The sequence below is a fragment of the Ambystoma mexicanum genome, chromosome 11, assembly GCF_040938575.1.
Source record: "Ambystoma mexicanum isolate Mex_15411 chromosome 11, UKY_AmexF1_1, whole genome shotgun sequence".
Lineage (NCBI taxonomy): Eukaryota > Metazoa > Chordata > Amphibia > Caudata > Ambystomatidae > Ambystoma > Ambystoma mexicanum.
Genome location: NC_090934.1, coordinates 1,315,379,673 through 1,315,398,143, shown reverse-complemented (window position 1 = coordinate 1,315,398,143; position 18,471 = coordinate 1,315,379,673). Strand labels below are relative to the sequence as shown.

At 47.3% G+C, this 18,471-nt stretch overlaps 1 protein-coding gene and 1 pseudogene across 4 annotated transcripts in view; both read left to right on the top strand.

The window, feature by feature from the left end:
- The window catches only part of AP4E1 (adaptor related protein complex 4 subunit epsilon 1), an 822,644-nt gene that overhangs the window by 544,150 nt on the left and 260,023 nt on the right, over positions 1–18,471 (top strand). The window lies entirely within an intron of this gene.
- On the top strand, positions 647–2,249 carry LOC138504851 (lissencephaly-1 homolog pseudogene; annotated as a pseudogene).

Sequence of the window (18,471 nt, the reverse complement as noted above, 5' to 3'; positions counted from 1 at the left end):
GCTACAAGGTCCAGCACAGTCTTATCAAAAGACCCTTCTTCTGACCAGATCTGAAACGACCCATCCCCTTTAATCTCTGTTAACCTTTGCCCATGGCATTTCAATATTTTTTTAGCTATAGAAGGGGAGGTGTTTGCAAATGTGTCGGGAGTGGCGTGTCTGCCCCCATGGTGCCTCTGGTTGTACCAACACTGTTAACATTTCAACCTTCTGGTATCTTAGCAACAATTTTTTCAAATTACTCTTCAAAGCATATGACTTATTTCTTGTATTGTCTTAATTATTGCATAAAAGAAAAACCACATTAAGACATAAACCAATTGACAGTTTAACGAAACAGACCAAAGCACCTTACTGACAACATAAAACATATATTTAAGATAATTCTTCAACTCTTCAACCCTGCTTCAGAACATTCTTTCCCCTACACTCACACTGCTCATTCACCTCACCCTGGCCCCTCCTGAGCCGCTCTTCAAAAAGATGTAGAATACTAAAAAGTCAACAATACTATTTTCCCGAGCCCACTAAATATATTTGGCTCCTACTTTATTCTCTTCCTTTTATTACTTGCATTGGTCAAGACAGTACAATGCCGGGCCGCCTTCCACCCCCTTTTGGAGCTAGGTTCCCGTATTGCCTCTTATTTCATCACCTTTACTCGTTAATATAAAAAACCTAATGGCCACGGAAAAGGAAGCGCTTCGTTTTGAACATTCACTCTATTCATTCATACTTATTTTGTCCTGCTCATTTCCCCTTATTTAGTTCTACTCCATCCCTATCCCACCTCAATTCTTCCTGCAATCAATACTCACGTATCCACATTTTTCCGAGAGCCTCAGTTTGCGGTCTATCCACAATCAGGGTGCTTCCCCCAATCAAGCCGTGCCCGGCTCCAGAGAGCAGTTGGGTATTCGCAAAGTCGGGACCCGCGGAACCTGCTCGGGATCGTACGCGTTTTAAATACTCGTCAGCCGTAGATGGGGGTGGTCTTGATGGGTGCACCCGTATCTCCCCGCAGTACAGGGACGTCTTGGAGAAATCCGATCAAGTCAAAGGGGCCACCAAATGAATGAACTCATCCCCCAAAATAGATCTCAAAATTGGAATAAATGGACACACTCCAATAGTGAATGAGACCAGAGGATAGATTGTAAGTTGAACAAAGTTTTATAACAGATAAAAGATGCACACAGAGAACTCAGCTGCTCTGAGAGCGCTCTGCTAAACATTACACGAGCAGCACATTATAAGATTGAAACACCTGTCACTTGTGTCATTTTCCCTCCAGTGTTATGGTCTCTGCTTCAGAAGATGCAACAATTATAGTATGGGATTACGAGACTGGGGATTTTGAACGTACGCTCAAAGGACACACTGACTTGGTACAAGATATTTCCTTCGATCACTCTGGCAAGTTATTTGCCTCCTGCTCCGCTGATATGATGACCCTTAAACTCTGGGATTTCCAAGGGTTTGAGTGCATCCAAACTATGCACGCCCATGATCACAATGTTTCTTCGGTAGCAGTCATGCGAAATGGAGATCATATAGTGTCTGCTTCAAGGGATAAAACCATAAAAATGTGGGAAGTGCAAACTGGTTACTGTATGAAAATGTTTACAGTGCACCGAGAATGGGTACATGTGGTTTGGCCTAATAAATACAGCACCCCGATTGCTAGCTGTTCCAACAACCAGACAGTGCGCGTTTGGGTTGTAGCAACCAAGGAATGTAGAGCCGAGCTCCGAGAACACAAACATGTTGTAGGATGCATTTTTTGGGCCCCAGAAAGTTTGTATCCCACTATTTTGGATGCTACAGGATCTGAGACAAAGAAGACTGGTAAACCTGGACCTTTCCTGCTTTCAGGATCCCGAGACAAGACCATTAAGATGTGGGACATAAGCATTGGAATGTGCCTTATGACACTCGTTGGTCATGATAACTGGGTACGAGGCATGATGTTTCATCCGGGTGGAAAATTAGTTATGAGCTAGGCCGACGACAAGACTCTCCATGTTTGGGACTGCAAGAACAAGCGATGCATGAAGACTCTTAATGCGCATGAACACTTTTACCTCTTTGGATTTCCACAAGACGGCACCCTACGTAATCACTGGAAGTGTAGATCAAACTGTGAAAGTGTGGGAGTGCTGTTGATTGAATTCACGTTGAAGCCTCGCACACAATCACCTTTCCTCTTGATGCACTCAGATACCATGGTTACCCATTGAGCTCTGTTTAAACTATTGTCCTTTCATGTACATTATTCTGGATGTAGATTGAGCTTATTAAATGTTACACACAAGAAGAAGAAAAAAAAAGATTGAAACGCATCACTATTATAGGTACATAATACTTGAATGTCATAGGCTAAACGTGCAGAAATATTGTGGATACATAAGAGACAGTTGCACCGGATTGGCTCGAGGCTTGGGTGTTCGTTGAGCAGCACCTGGGTCAACTGGGCACACACAATGAAAAATAGCTAACTAATCTATTTTAGCAAAACAGGAATTGAAGGCATGCAACAAATAACAATTGGAAAAAGTGGACAGTCATGCGGCTGCTGTGGAGTTCATTCTGTTCGATATCTGATTGATTTTGCTCTTTGAACCTTAAGGACAGTTAAACTCTGAAGCCCGCGCCCAGGTGCCCACTTTGGACGTTTTGCTCTATTTGATGTCCCATGATATAAGCCGACATGTGTAAGGTTTACTAGTGAAATATAACGGTGGGGGATTAGACCTTGGATGGGTTGTTGGCCTGTTCATAAAATGGGGGTCAGATGTGTATCTGCACCAAGAGAGGTTGGGGACTGTGGCTTCTTGAGGTGGGCGGGGTCGATGGGCCATAGACAGGTTTGTGGAGACGGATGGGCACACAGGCAGGGGTTCTGCTCCGGTCACACACAGAGTAGTGAGCTCAGAGAAAGAACACTTTATCTGTTTGCAAAAATACGCGCCTGGGCTTCCGTGAGAAAAGAGCTTGTGCGATGCAGACAGAGGAGGGGGTGGTGGGGGAGCCGGGCAGGCTGTGCGCGGCACTGGACAAGTGGGAGGGATGGCTTTTGGAAATCATTGTGCGGCCTAGTAAAAAGATGAGTTTGGGGAAGTATAAAATGGAGTCTGTGTCATCCAATAGCTCCTGTCCTCTGTCTTTAGAGGACAGAATGTGGGGCTGTCTCCTGCGATTGGATGAGTATAAGATTCATTCCATACAGAATGTACAGGAGGGGGGGGGTCGAAAGGACCCCCCCCCCCCATACACTTGTGGGCACTGCTGCCTCCTGGGGTGGCAAAATGGTGGCCCAAAACCTCCAAATTGCCCTTGCGGGGGAACATCAATGTTCTGCTGGAATGAAGGGTGGGGGGCATTTCGTGGCCGGACCCTGCAATGGTATCCCAGCCCACCAAAATACTTCCCCATGCACAGAGAAGGAATTGGTCTGGAACAAGATGGCGCTGTGCTCCGGCAAAAGGGGTCTTGCCACGCTCAGTTCCTTATAGACAAGAGCATTAATTCCCGCCCACACCAACAATGCAGCCCCAGTCCCACCCACCCCACAGACAATCCGCCCCCCTGTAATAATGTACAATGTTGAAAAGAGCACATTCTCTACTTGCGTAACAAAGGAGAATCTTCAACAGTACTACACCTGTAAACGAAACAAAAAACATTAACTGTGGTCAGCCCAGCAAAGAAAATCCAAACCATCATGCTCCTATCTTGGCACACCAGCCCAAGCTCAAACAATGAAACTGTCTAAATCTGTACATATGTCTCTCATGCTTTTCTGGGTGACTCTTGTGACCAAGAAAATGAGCACCATAGCACGTGTGCATTGCATGCTCTGAAGGAATGAACGCTTGCATTACTAGAACACACGTTTCTGACTAAACTCCCCCACTCAACAGCGCAAACATATGAAACCGTATGTGTCATGCTTTGCACAAGCATGAGACGTACAGTTCCATGTGCTTGCTATACTGAGTAACGGGGGGTAGTCACAAAGTTCATTCCTTCAGAACACGCAATGTACACTTAGTATGGTGCTCATTTCCTCTGTCAAAATACTGTGCACAGGGAATAAGCACCACACCAATGTCTAGTGCCATTGTTGCCCAGCAATGTAGTTTGTTTTTATGCAAAGCAGCAGTCGTCCTTCTTTTGCTGGCCACACACTCATCCCATAATCAAAAATAAAAACTCACAACCACCCCCCACTCGCAGCAAAATCACTATGTAATGGCACAATAAAAAACATTTGGGGCCTGAGGGGGAGAGGACTGCCTCCCCACCCCCGCTTAGGGGCAGATTGGCAGGAAGGGCTAAATGACATGCCCAATCCATTTGGGGCAGGAGGGGGAAGAGGACCACCCCGCCCCTTTTATAAAAGCCATTCCAGATGATCTAGTGACCCCCCAAACCCCAGTAAAAACAGATATATTTTGCCCCGTCCAGCGTTTGCGCACACTCAAGTGTTTAAAAGGACGTGCTATCTCGTCCTCTACACTCCAAATCTAGTGCTGAGGACGAAATAGCTGGTCCTTGGCACTTGGGCGTTAATGGAAAGAAACTTCGATATCCAAAGCTTGAAAAAACAGCTTGACTGTAAAGGACAGAATTGATTTTAACGTTCTCCGTATAGTTTTTGAATGTTTGAACAATCTTGCACCATTTTATTTGTCAAATACAATTCACAGATATCAATCTACATGTCGGTTGAGTTCAGGGGCTAAACCTCTGTTGGTAGTTCCACCATCCCTTTGTGTTTTCAGGGCTGACGGAAGATTTGCAGTTTATGGACCCAAACTCTGGAACAGTCTTCAGATGGAAATTCGGACTTTGAAATCGCTCCTTCAATTTCCTAAAGCCCTAAAATCCCCCAGGTTCAAGTGATTGAAAGGTGGGAATATTATCAGGGCCTGGACTTTGGGCTGTATCAATCGTATTTGAGTCTTTTTTTTTTCTCCCCTTGCTCCCCATTGATATTGTGTTGTTCCATCTGCACCTAGATACGATTTAGTTTGTTCTGAGCGCGATATAAATATCTCAATCATTCTGCTCTACTTTTGTGTTTGCACTGTTATTGTGTTGATGTACAGAGTATCTTGGAATTGTGTGAACTTTATTTCGAATGGATTGTGTCCTCCCACGTATTCCTCATCTTATGAAAATTAGTCTTCCAACTTCAGCTGCTTTGGAATGTTTTTCGACATGGGGAGATTTGTGCCGTCTCGTCGAGTCGATGTCCCTCGAGGCACTCCGTTCGACTGTTGATGTCATCATCAGTATAAGTAGGACACGCAGTGCCCGTTGGCTTTAGTTCCGTTTTTCCAAACTAATGCTTTGAAGAATTATGGCGCGCTTTGGTTCTTCTGTGAACTTCGATAGTTATTTTCAATCTACGCAAATGTCTTTCCCGTCGGCTTCATCAATGCCTAAAACAGGCTTCAAGAAGTGCCAAGACTGTGGATCGAAGATGTCGAGCACCGACCCCCACTGCATACGTCTGTGGTGCATTGGTACTGGTCACCATACCTCTGACTGCAACTCCTATCAGGCAATGACCGAAAAGGCTCTAAGGGAGCGTAAAGGTAAATTGGCAGTGGGGGGGTTGCCTTTGAAGTCTTCTTCGAAGAACTCAAAGAGAAACACTGGTGAGTCGAGGGATTCTCCTCGACAAAAAAGATCTAAACGGTCTCGATCGAGAAGTCGATCACGCCATTCTTCATCATCTTCTTTGAAGAAGGCCAAGAAACGCCATCACAGTCACCTTCAACCTATAGCGATTCCTCGGCTGAGGTAATCAAATGTCCTACTAAGTCGGACTCACCAGCAAAATGGGACGCGTTTCGCAATGAAATGCTTAAAATATTCGAGAATGCGGCCCGACCCCTTCGAAGGACAAGCAGAAAGGCCATGCCCCTGTCGATCTGCTTAAAGACGACAAAGGGAAGTCAAAGACGCAATCTTCAAAACCGAGCTGTAAGCCAGTAATCCATCGAGAAAAGTCTCGATCTGATGACAAATCGTTGAGGGCTTTGACAAGTTATGAATCCAGTCCATTGAGGGTTCCTTTGAAAAAGCATAAGAAGTCTGCAAAGTCGACGCCTTTGCTGACACCGTTGGCATCGTAGCCGTCGACACCAGTATCCATGTCGACACCACAAAAACTACTCAGACTTCAAAGCCGTTGTCAACGATTACTTTGAAATTGTCAAAGTCAGTGGTAACCCAAGAAAAGGTTTTCAAACCTTTGCCCAAGAAAGATTGTAAGTTTTTAATTTCCATCTATGAAGATAATGAACCTTCAGATGATAACACACCACCATTTGGGTTACAATGTGTCACCCCTAATGTGCCAGATGATTTTAACTCTGAAGAGTCTAGATTAAAAGACCTTATATGATAACCTTCAGTCCGGCAGTGGTTTAGATACCTCTCCCGAACTGGAATTTGGCAAACCAGAATCTACTGACCATGCTGACTCCTCATATATGAAACTGAAGGGTAAGGTCATAGGGTTTTTAGGTTGGAGCAGACCTACTCCTTTTTTTTAGCAGGATGACCTGACAGATATTTTGGATCAGGGTCCCCAAAAACATCCAATTTTGACATTTCACACTGTATTACAAAAAAGGGTCTCAGCACATTGGGAGACACCACAGACTACGGCTGCAATGAATACAAATTATGCAGGAAAATAGACCATCCACCAGCAGTGACCCTGAGTATTTGACAAAACAGCCAACACCAGAAAAGTTGGTGGTTCAGGCTGCTACATCTATCAAGCAGTCAGCATACCCATCCATCCCTCCTGATAGGGATGATGAGAGAGGATGCCTGGGTGAGAATAATATTTACTGCTGGCAGTATGGCATTAAAGTCAACTAACGCAACTTGTACCTTGTGAAGGTTTACGTTTACCCTGTGGGACTGCGTAGCTATGGCAGCTGACCACATCCCGGAAGGCGAAGAAAGAGACGGCTTCCTGGCAATCAAGGATGGTAAGGAGGCAATGGGTGAATGTTTCTAGTCAGGTCTGGATGCTGCAGACAGTATCAGCAGATCAATGGCAACTAGCACAGTGTTACGCAGTTTTGCATGGTTTAAGTCTGGATTTGCACCAGATGTGCAGTGTAGACTCCTCAACATGCCCTTTGACAGCTTGAGGCTGTTTGGCAGAAAAGGTAATGATAGTTTGGAAAAGCTGCAGACCTCAAAAGCAGCGGCTAAATACCTGAGCGGCCCATTAGACGCCTCAACACCCCTATTGCGGTTCATCTTATTGGAGGGATAAGTCCTTTCGATTCTACCCCTCAATTGGAAGAGCACAAGCTGGTCAAAGAGGTCAGAGAAGATTCCCTTGTGGTGGACGAGGGAGAGGTGCTAAGCCAACCCAAGTAGCAGCAAGTTTACCCTCAGCCACCTCTTCAGCTGCCTCAAAACCACTCGAGGTCTTGACTCACAAGACCCCTGTGGGAGGCAGACTGACTCAGCATCTGAAAGAATGGCGGGGCATTACTTCAGATGCTTGGGCACTGGAAACCGTAGCCCAAGATTACTACCTTACTTTTAAAAAAAAGACTTCCGGATCATCCACTGGGGAACAACTCTTTCAATGTTCCGGCCGGATCCGCTCCTTGTGCAAGAAATTCTGATCCTGCTAGGTGCTATAGAACAAGTACGTGTAGCGGAAATGAACAAGAGTTGGTATTCCCCTTACTTTCTGATTCCCAAAAAGGACTGAGGATTGAGACCCATCTTGGACTTAAGAAACTTGAACAAGTTCCTCAGGAAGGACAAGTTCAAGATGCTTACTCGTTCAAATCCTTCAGGCTCTCCAACTCCCAAGGCTGGATGGTGTCATTGGACCTTCAGGATACTTTCATGTGCCTATCCATCTCACGCATAGAAAGTACCCGAGGTTGGCGGTTGTCATTATCAGTTTAGAGTTCTGCCATTCAGGCTGACCTCTGCCAGAGGGTTTTCACCAGGAAGTCTCAGGAGAGGGGGGGGGGGGAGATTCATGTCTACCCCTACCTAGACGATTGGCTGATCAGGGCATGTTCACCCGAGCAAGCCCGGGAACATCTCGGCGTAACCTGCCACTCTCTTCACAGACTAGGCTTCTCCCTCAATAACAAGAACTCCCACATGATACCATCTCAAAGACTCCAATTTATTGGAGCAGTCCTGAATGCTTCCTTGAGGAAAGCCTCGCCTCGAGGTGATAGCTCAACATATTCTGCAGATTGTCACTAAATTCCAGAGTGCCCAGCATCTTCTGGCCTTCGATTTCTTTCTGCTGTTGCTCGGTCTCATGGCATCCTGCATTTTTCTGGTGCCAGAGGCCCGCCTCAGAATGAGATACCTCCAATGGGCTCTCAGGACTCAATGTTCCCAATTTTCAGGAAGAATGTCAGACCACCTGAAAGTTCTGAGCAGAGTCTCTCAGGACCTTCTGTGGTGGGCTTGCAAGGACAACATTCTCAAGGGAGAATCTTTTTGGTAGCCATGGCCAAAGATAACTGTAGTGATGGACGCTTCACTCACTGGGTGGGGAGCCCACGCCAATGACCTGATCATCAGCGGTCGCTGGTCTCCATCAGAGTTTAAACTACACATCAACCTTTTGGAGCTGAGGGCAATCGGACTAGCGCTGAAGGCCTTCCTGCCCTCTGTACGGAGAAAGAACATTCTGATAATGACAGACAACACAATGGCCATGTACTACCTCAAAAAGAGAAGAGGTGTAGGGTCACTACCACTGTGCAGAGAAGCAATGCAGCTCTGGTTCTGGGCAATTCAAGAAGGAATCTCTCGATCTGCTGTTCGCCTATCCAGACAGGAGAACACGGCAGCAGAGCCTCTGAGCAGGCAGATTTTGCTCCCACGAGTGGGAATTAACTCAGGAAGTCCTTCGAGATCTTCACCCTTTGTGGAACCCCTCAAGTGGATCTGTTCGCGAACAGTCTCAACCGGAAATGTGACCTGTTCTGCTCCATGGAATTTCCCCCAAGAGGAGCTCTAGGGGATGCGTTTGTAGTGGACTTGGAAGTTCCACTCTCTACGCCTTTCCTCCAGTCCCCGTCATTCCTCATGTGATCAGTAGGTTGAGAACATTTTGGAAACACATGATCCTAATTTCCCCGGATTGGTCCAGGAGGACGTGGTACGCAGACCTTCTCGACATGTCCAACTGGCCTCCAATGCGTCTTTCACAATGAGAGGAGCTTCTCTCACAAGATGAGGGTCGGGGTTCTCCGTCCAGAGGTCAAGACTCGACCTTCACACATGGTTTTTTGAGAGGTTGAGATACAAGGATTGGGACCTTCCCGATGATGTAATGGAGGTCTTGCTTTCGGCCAGAAGGCCAGCAACAAAATCTTTTTAGTGCTGCCGTTGGAACAAGTTCAGCAGCTGGTGCGGGTATAAGAATGTGGATCCCTTTCTATGTGACACACCTGTGGTGTTTTTTTGTTGTTACATTTGGCAAATCTGGGGCTCCAGATTGGAACAACTTAATGGTTACTATCTATTTTCAGGCGCTCTTCAGAGGAGGAGTCATATTTTAAAATCCCTCTGATTGTTGAATTTCTAAAAGTTCATACTGATGTAATTCCACCAGTTCATTCGGAGTCCCTGTATGGGATCTTAACCTGGTGTTAAAATGTCTAACATGCATTCCTTTTGAGCCTATACACTCATGCCCATTAAGACTGTTAACCTTCAAAAGTGTTTTGCTAATTGCATTAACGTCAGTCTGCAAGGTAAGGGAGTTGCTGGCTCATTCCTGTAAAACCCCACATACAGTTTTCTATAAAGACAAGGTTGTTCTCAGGGTAAAACCTTCTTTTCTACCTAAGGTAGTCTCCGACTTCCACTTTTCGCAAAAAATCATTTTGCCTACTTTCTATCCACCTCCGCATCCTGGAAAAGAAGAGGAAAGATTACATAGACTGGACCCAAAAAGTTCTCTCAGTTTTTACACATCAAGAACGGCTAGATTTCGTCAAAATGACCAATTATTCATTGGCTATACAGGCCCTAAATTGGGTTTAGCTGTTACAAAACAAACCATATCCAGATGGATTATCCTTGCTATTAGCCAATGTTACAGGTTAGCGGGCAAAGAACCTGCTGGAATGCTTGAGAGAACATTCCACAAGGGGCATGGCAACCTCTGCTGCTCTTCAAAGAGGTGTCCCAATCAAAGACATTTATTCAGCGGCCACTTGGTCGTCCATTCACACGTTTGTGAGACATTACTGCCTGGATTCATCTTCCAGTCGGGAAGGACAATTTGCAAAAGCGATCCTTCATTCAATCCACAACAACAATTAAAACAATTTGTACTCCTACCTCCAAATTATTACTGCTTTCGGAGTCTATTTTAAGATGAGGAATATGTGCGAGGATCCAATCGAAAGAACGTTAGTAGGGGTAAGTAACTTGTTCTTCTGCTCTTTAATAATCCTATGAAATGTATTTGTGCCTTTGAGGCTGCACATGGCACTAGATGCTGTTAACTTACTTAATTAATAGTTAAAGTGGAGCCCTACTTTCACAGGTGCCTGTTTTAAAGAGTAGTAATTTGTGTTGTCTCCCTTGGTACAGGCAAGTGATTTGTGCACTGCAGTGAGGCCCCTGATTCCAAAATGAGCAGTAACACCAGGCTGGCGCCATGCTGCACTGGGCTGAGGTGCATGTTGACACATTTATTGCATGACTATCAGAGTTGGCAGTATCCCTCATCACCACTTCATGAGCAGGGGGAGCGCTACCGTTCCGCAATATTTGATTTGGAACCCTTAAGATTCTCCCATGGCCCATGTGTGGAAGACAGTAAGGGTATTCTCCACACCAAAAGAGCATGGGGAGTAGTTAATGTGCTCTGCTTCAGCTGGCTTACAGTAATCCTTTTACACCTGCAACTCTATGGTGGTCGGTGGTGCGGAGGTACGAGGGAGAGTACTCACCAGAATTAATTGTTGGTAAATACCTTCTGGCTACAGTTAGTTACCCATCATGAATCCTCAGGCAACAGACACTACTCTGTCTACTTCAATGTACAAATCAAATCCAGCTGCTTTAGGAGTAACACAGTATGGCGGATTGGCCCTACTCGAGGTGGGAATCCCCTTCAAGGGAGGAGGCATTATCTTTGGTGGAAGCTTTAAGTCAGATTTCATTGTTCCCACTTTCAACACAAATTTCTCGTTATGCAGTTGGTCAACAAAGGACTTGGGAGGCAGTTTTGGGGGTAACAAAACAGATGTTTCTTGTGCTGTACAGACCAGTAAAGGAGCAAAACTGGAAACCAAAGTTGGATTCATCTCTGTAAACACAGAGAGGGCAGCAAAACTGGTAAGTGCAGGTAATCTGCGTAAGGTATTCTTTGTTAGGGGCGTCACCCTTGATTTAAAATTTAACAATAGATTGTAGGTAAGGTCCGTACAACAGTCACTCCCAGCTCTTTCTGCACCAATGATTCTTTCATTGCAGTGGATGCTGAAGCTGTTTTGTTCCCCAATCAGGCGATGGATGATTTCTTCTCTGGCAACGACAATGCGTTACCAGGGATTATCTTGCTGGGATGGCAAGTGTTCCTTCATTTTCTTGGCAGTCTTACCCGTTCCACCAGACCTCTATTATGGATCATGGCAAGCCTCACGCTTGCTTGTTCAGAGTTGTTAGGTTTGGGCCCTGACAGTTCTTGTGCCCAGGTCAACAAGGCTTTCACCTGTCTCAGCCCTGGCTTTCTGGCCCCAGTACAACTCTGGCCTCACAGGCTCCACCTTCTGCTGCCTGACTCCTCCTCTTACTCCTATGTCCCGTCCCCATTCCTCTATCCTGTATGGGCGTCCTGTGCGTGGGACGGGAACGGAACCTCTCTTCCACCAGAAAAACACATCTCCCTTTAAATTTATTGACGCGCGGCCTTGGGAGCACAGGCTTGCTGAACCCCGCCCACTGGCACCACACCTCAGTCCCCTTTTCTGCATCGATGGGAACGTAGCGCTCCACCAGTGTTCCCGGGTGAGGCCTAGCCTCTTAATTCAAGGCGCTTCCCCATTAGTTTAATTACATTTTTTTCTTTCTATTGCAGACTTGGGAACACCGTCCACCGGTGCCCTAGCTCTGTCCCCGGCGCATGTCTGCTCCGACAGGCTTGAGCAGGTGTCCGTCGTGCGATGGTTCCTTCCCAACAGCAGATCCTCACACGCTCTGTCTTCAGTGCCTTGGTGAGGACCACGGCTGGGACGGATGCTCCGCGTGTGACTCCCTCATGGCCAGGTTGCTCAAGGACTGACTCGAGCGTTGGAGGGATCTCTTCAATAGGACTCCCCACAGAACATTAAAGACTGCGTCCGGAGGAAGACACAGAAGACGGGTGTGTTGTTTTCCAAGGAGACTCCTTCGTGGGGAAGCCCTCTGGCGGGAGGGGTCAGTCTGGCCCTCACAGCGGCTCACAAAGCTACCGGCCTCATGGCTGATGGGGTCCAAGGGCCCTGCTTGTCCCGCAGCTGAGGGGCCTCGGAGCTCTACAATCACCGGGACATGTCCCAAGGGGCATCGCCCTGTTACTGAGCCCTTACCAGAGGGGGTGCCTCCACCCAGAGCCAGCACTACCGGCTAGGAGGCCAAGGGCTTACCGCCTGCTAGGTCTACACCCGAGGTGCACGGCTGAGCCGTGCCGCTTCGGACGAGCATGCAGGCCGAACCCGGGAACATGCCAGCTGCAGGTCCACGTGTACAAGGCGCAGACAAAATGGCGGCCAGAGACAAGATGGCTGCCACTCCCGAACCTCAAAGGTGGGATGCCTCTCAAGCGGGCGCTGAGGCCCGTCAGCCCACCAAACAGACAAGGAGAAATGCCAGGGAGTATTGTGATTCCTGGAACGGACTGGGTATCCCCCAGCCACAATAGGAGCTCCCTGGAGCTGGAGGTCCTCGGAATCAAGGCCGAGGCTTGGTCGGGCATCCCCCTACAAAAAGATGTGGAGGCTTTGGCCAAAAGGGCTGGCTCAAGGCCCACACCACACAACTGGTCAACAAGAAGCTTGACGCTAGATTCAGGAAAACTGAGGGGGACAGCATACTGCTCTCTAAACACCTGCAGCACCTGTCAACAGTAACGTTGCAGTGTCTATGTACGCCAAACCCCAGTCTTCCTCTTCCAGTACCGCCACTACAGCCCTGCTCAACAAGGAAGGAAAAGACCCTCGATTCATATGACAAGGTCTGTTCAAATGCAGGCCTACATCTAGGGCAGGCCAACGCAGACGCAATCCTCACTGCGGCTAACCAATGCCTGTGGGGGGAGATCAGACTTCCATGACGATATCCCGAAGGACAAACCAGTCTCCTTTAGTGCAGGTCTGGCGGAAGCAAAAATAGGAGTCCAAGATATCATGGAGGCATCGGTGGGACACATCGTTACGGTGAATAGAGCGATCTGTCTGGCAACAGACATGAGGCGCACTGCCTGGTTGAAGGCCACTAGGTTCAACCAAGATGTCCAAGACAGAATCCGCGATCTTTCAATTAAGGCGGGGGGCGAGGGAGAATCTCTTCCATGCCTCAACCGATGAGGAGCTGAACAAAAAGACTAGCTCCCAGACAGCAAAATCTCTGGCCATACTAAATCATTTGCACGTGTTCCAGGACCGCAAAGTCAGGCAGCCCGACAGATTTCCCAGTCGAAACCGGAGAAAGCACCACAAAACAACGCATATGTTTTTTTTCAGTCCCCCTCCTCTGCAGCAGCCTCTGACCAAAAGAAGCAATGATGCTACGCGTCACTTCCACAGCACCCCTACTCGGGGGCAGGCTGGCCCTGCACAGTCAGGCTTGGCGGGTGAAGTTTGCAGACGCCTGGGCCCACTCAGTAGTGTACTGGGGCTTCCGGCTACCTCTTTCCTCTCCCCTCCCAGATCCCCTCCCCTTCCACAGATCGGCACATCACTCGAAGCAGAGATTTGCTCCCTTGTCGAGAGCGAAGCGGTAGAGAAGGGCCCCCTTCCAGCAGGGGCAGGGCTTTTACTCCTGCATCTTCGCTATCCAGAAGGAGAACCAGGTGAGCCTGCGAGTGGTGTTGAATCTTTACCTACCCTTGCAAAAATTCAAGATGGTGATGCCAGCGCTTATTGCCGGGACACTGTGTGGGGGAGACTGGACGTGTTCCCTGGACCTGAAAGACACGTATGTCCACGTTCCCATCGTGCAGCCTCACCGGGCCTCCCTCGTGTTCCAGGTCATGGGTCTGTACTTCCAATACAGAGTTCTGCCCTTTGGGCTAAATTCAGCTCTGAGACTCTTTGCAAGGCTCATGAATGCAGTGGCGTCTCTCCTCAGATCAGAGGGGTTACATGTCTACCCGTACCTCAACTGGCTACTCAGGGGTTCTTCTCTGGAGCAAGTCCGGTACTTAGCGGGCGGACTCCTCTCCATCCTATTCGAACTGGGGTTCTCGATAAACTACCAGAAATCGCAGCTCACCCCTACTCAAAGGCTGTTTTTTTTCTGGGCTTGTTGTGGGGGACACAGCAGCAGAGTTTTCCCCGGGGGGGGGAGGGCCAAAGTGACAGCGATCCTATTGGCAATCTCCCATTTCCGCAGCTGATAGAGCCCCACAGCCTGGTGGTATCAACACCTTCTCGGGGTGTTGGCAGCATGTCTCCTGGCAATCCCATACACCAGGCTCTGCATGAGGAGGCTCCAGCTACATTTCGCAGATTCCTGGGATCATAAATCTGGCCAATTGGGGGCCCCTAACTCCATTCCACAGCACCTGAAACACGACCTGAGCTGGTGGCAATGGGCGGAGAATATTCTGGTGGGCAGGCCCTTCCGTCTGCCCCCACAAACTACACCATTAACACAGATTCCTTGCTCCACGGCTGGAGAGCCATTCTGGGTGCGCACTCCGTACATGGTCTTTGGACCTTGACCCACCAGCAGAATCACATCAACTGGCTGGATCTCATGGCTCTACAGTTGGCATTCAGGTCTTTTTAACCGACCATCAAGAGCAGGTCGGTGTGCATATAGACAGACAATACGATCTGCATGTTTAATATCACAAAAAGGGGGGCAGCAGATCCCAGCAGCTGTGCACGTTGACCCTTGGCATCCGGGAATGTGGCACTCAGCGGTACACCTTCTGGGGGAGTCCAATCTGCAAGTGGACACGCTCAGCCGGCTGGCCGCCGACAATACGAGTGGCAGCTGAACGGGAGAGTTCTCCAGGAGGTGTTCAGCAGATGGGGGTCACGCAACAACAGACCTCTTTGCGACAGGTCACAATCTGATGTGCCAGCAGTGCATATCCTGTGGGGGGGGGGGCGCAACACTAGGGGACACACTCCAGATACCCTGGGGCGGGATGTGGGCGTATGCATTTCCTCCCACACTGCTCATGCACAGGGTAGTGAGCAAGATCAGGACTTCCAAGAACCTCAGAATCATCCTTGTGGCACGTGCTGGCCGGCGTGCCCCTGGTTCTCAGACCTATGGCAGATGTCAATTCAGCTGGAGATTCTACCCCCCCTCAAGATGGTCCTCTACTAGCGCAGCCGGGATGCACAGTGCTGCACCACTCTTTGGAGACACTAGCCCTAGCGCCCTGGTTCCTGAGCAGCTGACGCTCCGGCACCTTTAGCTGTCTTCCAACAATCTGGAGATCAGCCAAGGAGCCAGGCTACACGCAATCCGTACAAAAGCAAATTGACAAGATTCTGCCTTTGGGCTCAGGAAAACAGTGTGAACCCACTGACATGCACACTCGACCAAGTTTTGTCATTTTCAGCCCATCTCGCCAGGTCAATATGGAAGGCTCCCAACAACATTTAGCCTCCACAGCAACAGGAGATGACTTACTGAACCTAAAGAAAAAATGCTTTAGGACTGAAGTACATGGTCATTTTTTTGAGGGAATATGGTCCTCCTTGATCTTCTGGTCCGAAATTAACTAGCCTTATTCCTAGATGACAAAGAAAACATGCCAGGAATTAGCAGAATATCTACTAAATGCAGCAGGGATCTCATGGTTCTAACAATTACATCGCCCCAGAGAATACACTTACAAATATCTAAAGATCTCAAAATAGAAGAAACAGAATTCCTGAATTATGAGACTCTGGAAAACGCACGTGACAAACTCAAAGAGATCAACAAGACCTTGTATCTTTCCATGTCCACCACACTGGAAAAAAGCGCAAGAAATTGGCTAAAGACATTAAAAACTTAAAACTCGAACAAGTATATCCATACTTGTCTGCGGAGTATAAGGAAAATAAAGAAAAAGAAAGGCTAATGAATCAAACGGGGCCAGTAAGAAACAGACATAAGGGGGTTTCCTTCTGGGACACTTCCAGTTCTGATTCTTCGGGAGAAGATCAAACCGTAATCAGAGGAAGATATGCTAACCGCAGACAATTCCAGCCACCATCCATGGTGCCTTTTTTCGGACAAGGTTGTCCAGAAGAGACAATTACAACCAATGCCCTTTTAAAACTTCGCCCAGTGGAGGCAACCGAACCGGAGACGCAGGAGATAATAGAAAAAATACCTATCTTCAATTTGTCTGGGGTCACGCTGACGAAAGAAGAGACCTCCCAATTGGCTAAAGGACTATCCTTTGTTCCTACCAACTACACACACTGGCTTAAGCTAGATCAGGAACTACCAGATTTGTATAAGACAATTAGAAGAAGTGTCTACTTCAAGGACATAGAACGTTGCATCCAGCAAGAAGACTCAGGACCAAATCTGATTTCAATCCCAGAAATAATGAGATGCCACCATCGATCCTGACGTTTGAGAAATGTATAAAACATAAATTACAAGATAGTACACTACAAAAGAAACTCAATCCTTACCCAGGTGAACGCAAAGCACTTAAGACCCTAACAGAAAACAAATCCCTGGTGATAAAAGCGGAGAACAACGGGGGAGGCGTTGTAGTCCAAAGTACAGACCAATACAAAGAAATGGTCATGGCACTTCTCAACGAAGAAGGAAATTACAAAAAACAAAGAAAAGACCCCACAGTAGACATAAAAAGGAAATACAGGAGATGACCCAATTTGCATTGGCAACAAATTTGATTTCCGATAAGGAGATCTTTTTGAATACTTCAGAAGGCAGAATTCCTGCCTTCTACGCCCTCCCCAAACTGCACAAAAACAGCACTTCTCCCCCAGGTAGACCCATTGTCTCGGGGTGCGGCTCTATTTTAGAACGAATCGGGAAATGTATTGATCACTTCCTCAAGCCGCTTAACCAGAAAACTCCCACCTATTTGAGGGACACCATGGCCGCCGTAGTAACATTTGAACACCAGCCTTTCAACCCAACTGTTACTATGCACATTAAGAGTTTATACACCAGCATTCCACAAGATTCAGCAGTTGAATGCATTAGACACCACCTAACACATAACATGACCCAGAAGAAGGTTCCCACCAACTTTATAGTGGAGCTATTGGAATTAGCTCTTGCTAACAACTTTGTTTTCATTTGACGAAGACTTTTACTTACAAACTTGTGGCACAGCCATGGGGGCTGCCTTTGCCCCTAGCATGGCCATCATTTTTATGGCCGAATATGAACATGACCATGTATTGAACATTTCTAACCCATTCTTAGATAACATCCTATTATGGCATCGTTACATAGATGATATAATCTTTATTTGGAAAGGAGAAAACAACACATTGAAGGATTTCTTCAACTGGATTAATTTGCGCACGAAGGAGATCAAATTCACCACGAATAAGAGCAATGTGGGCATCAATTTCTTAGATCTTACCATCAGACCCAGAAACAACATATTGGAGTGCACCATCTTCAGTCTTAAACTACAAAAGTCATCACGTGAAAAACCTGTGGGACAACCTGCCATTCGGACAATTAAGGGTCCGGAGGAACTGTACAGAAATTGAGGAATTCAAAACGCATGCCATGGCACTGCAGAATAAATTGGCGATAAGAGGCTACCCCAAGAAATTGTTGAAACACTCAAGAGTGCACGGTTTACGCCTAGAGAATCCTTACTCTTACATACCCACAGGACACCCCAAAGAAGACATCATGACGTGCGTTTCCACATTGGGACCAGACACCACCAAATTTAAAGCCCTGTTAAGAACATTCTGGCCATTGGTCCAACTAAGCCTAAACCAATGAGCCGACACCTAGAATGGCACTGAAGAGATCCATGAATCTGAAGGACATACCTACCCATGCTACAATGAGCAAAAGTAACCCAGGATATTCCATGTGGAACTTGAGAGAAATCTGTGGCCACCACCCGTGTGGCAGCTGTACTGCATGTAAACTCACCAGAAAAATGAACTTGTTCACTATAGACAGCAAGGAATGGCAGTTGTCACTTCTCCAACTGCAAATCATCTAACGTCATTTACATCATTGAATGTCCCTGTGGCCTGC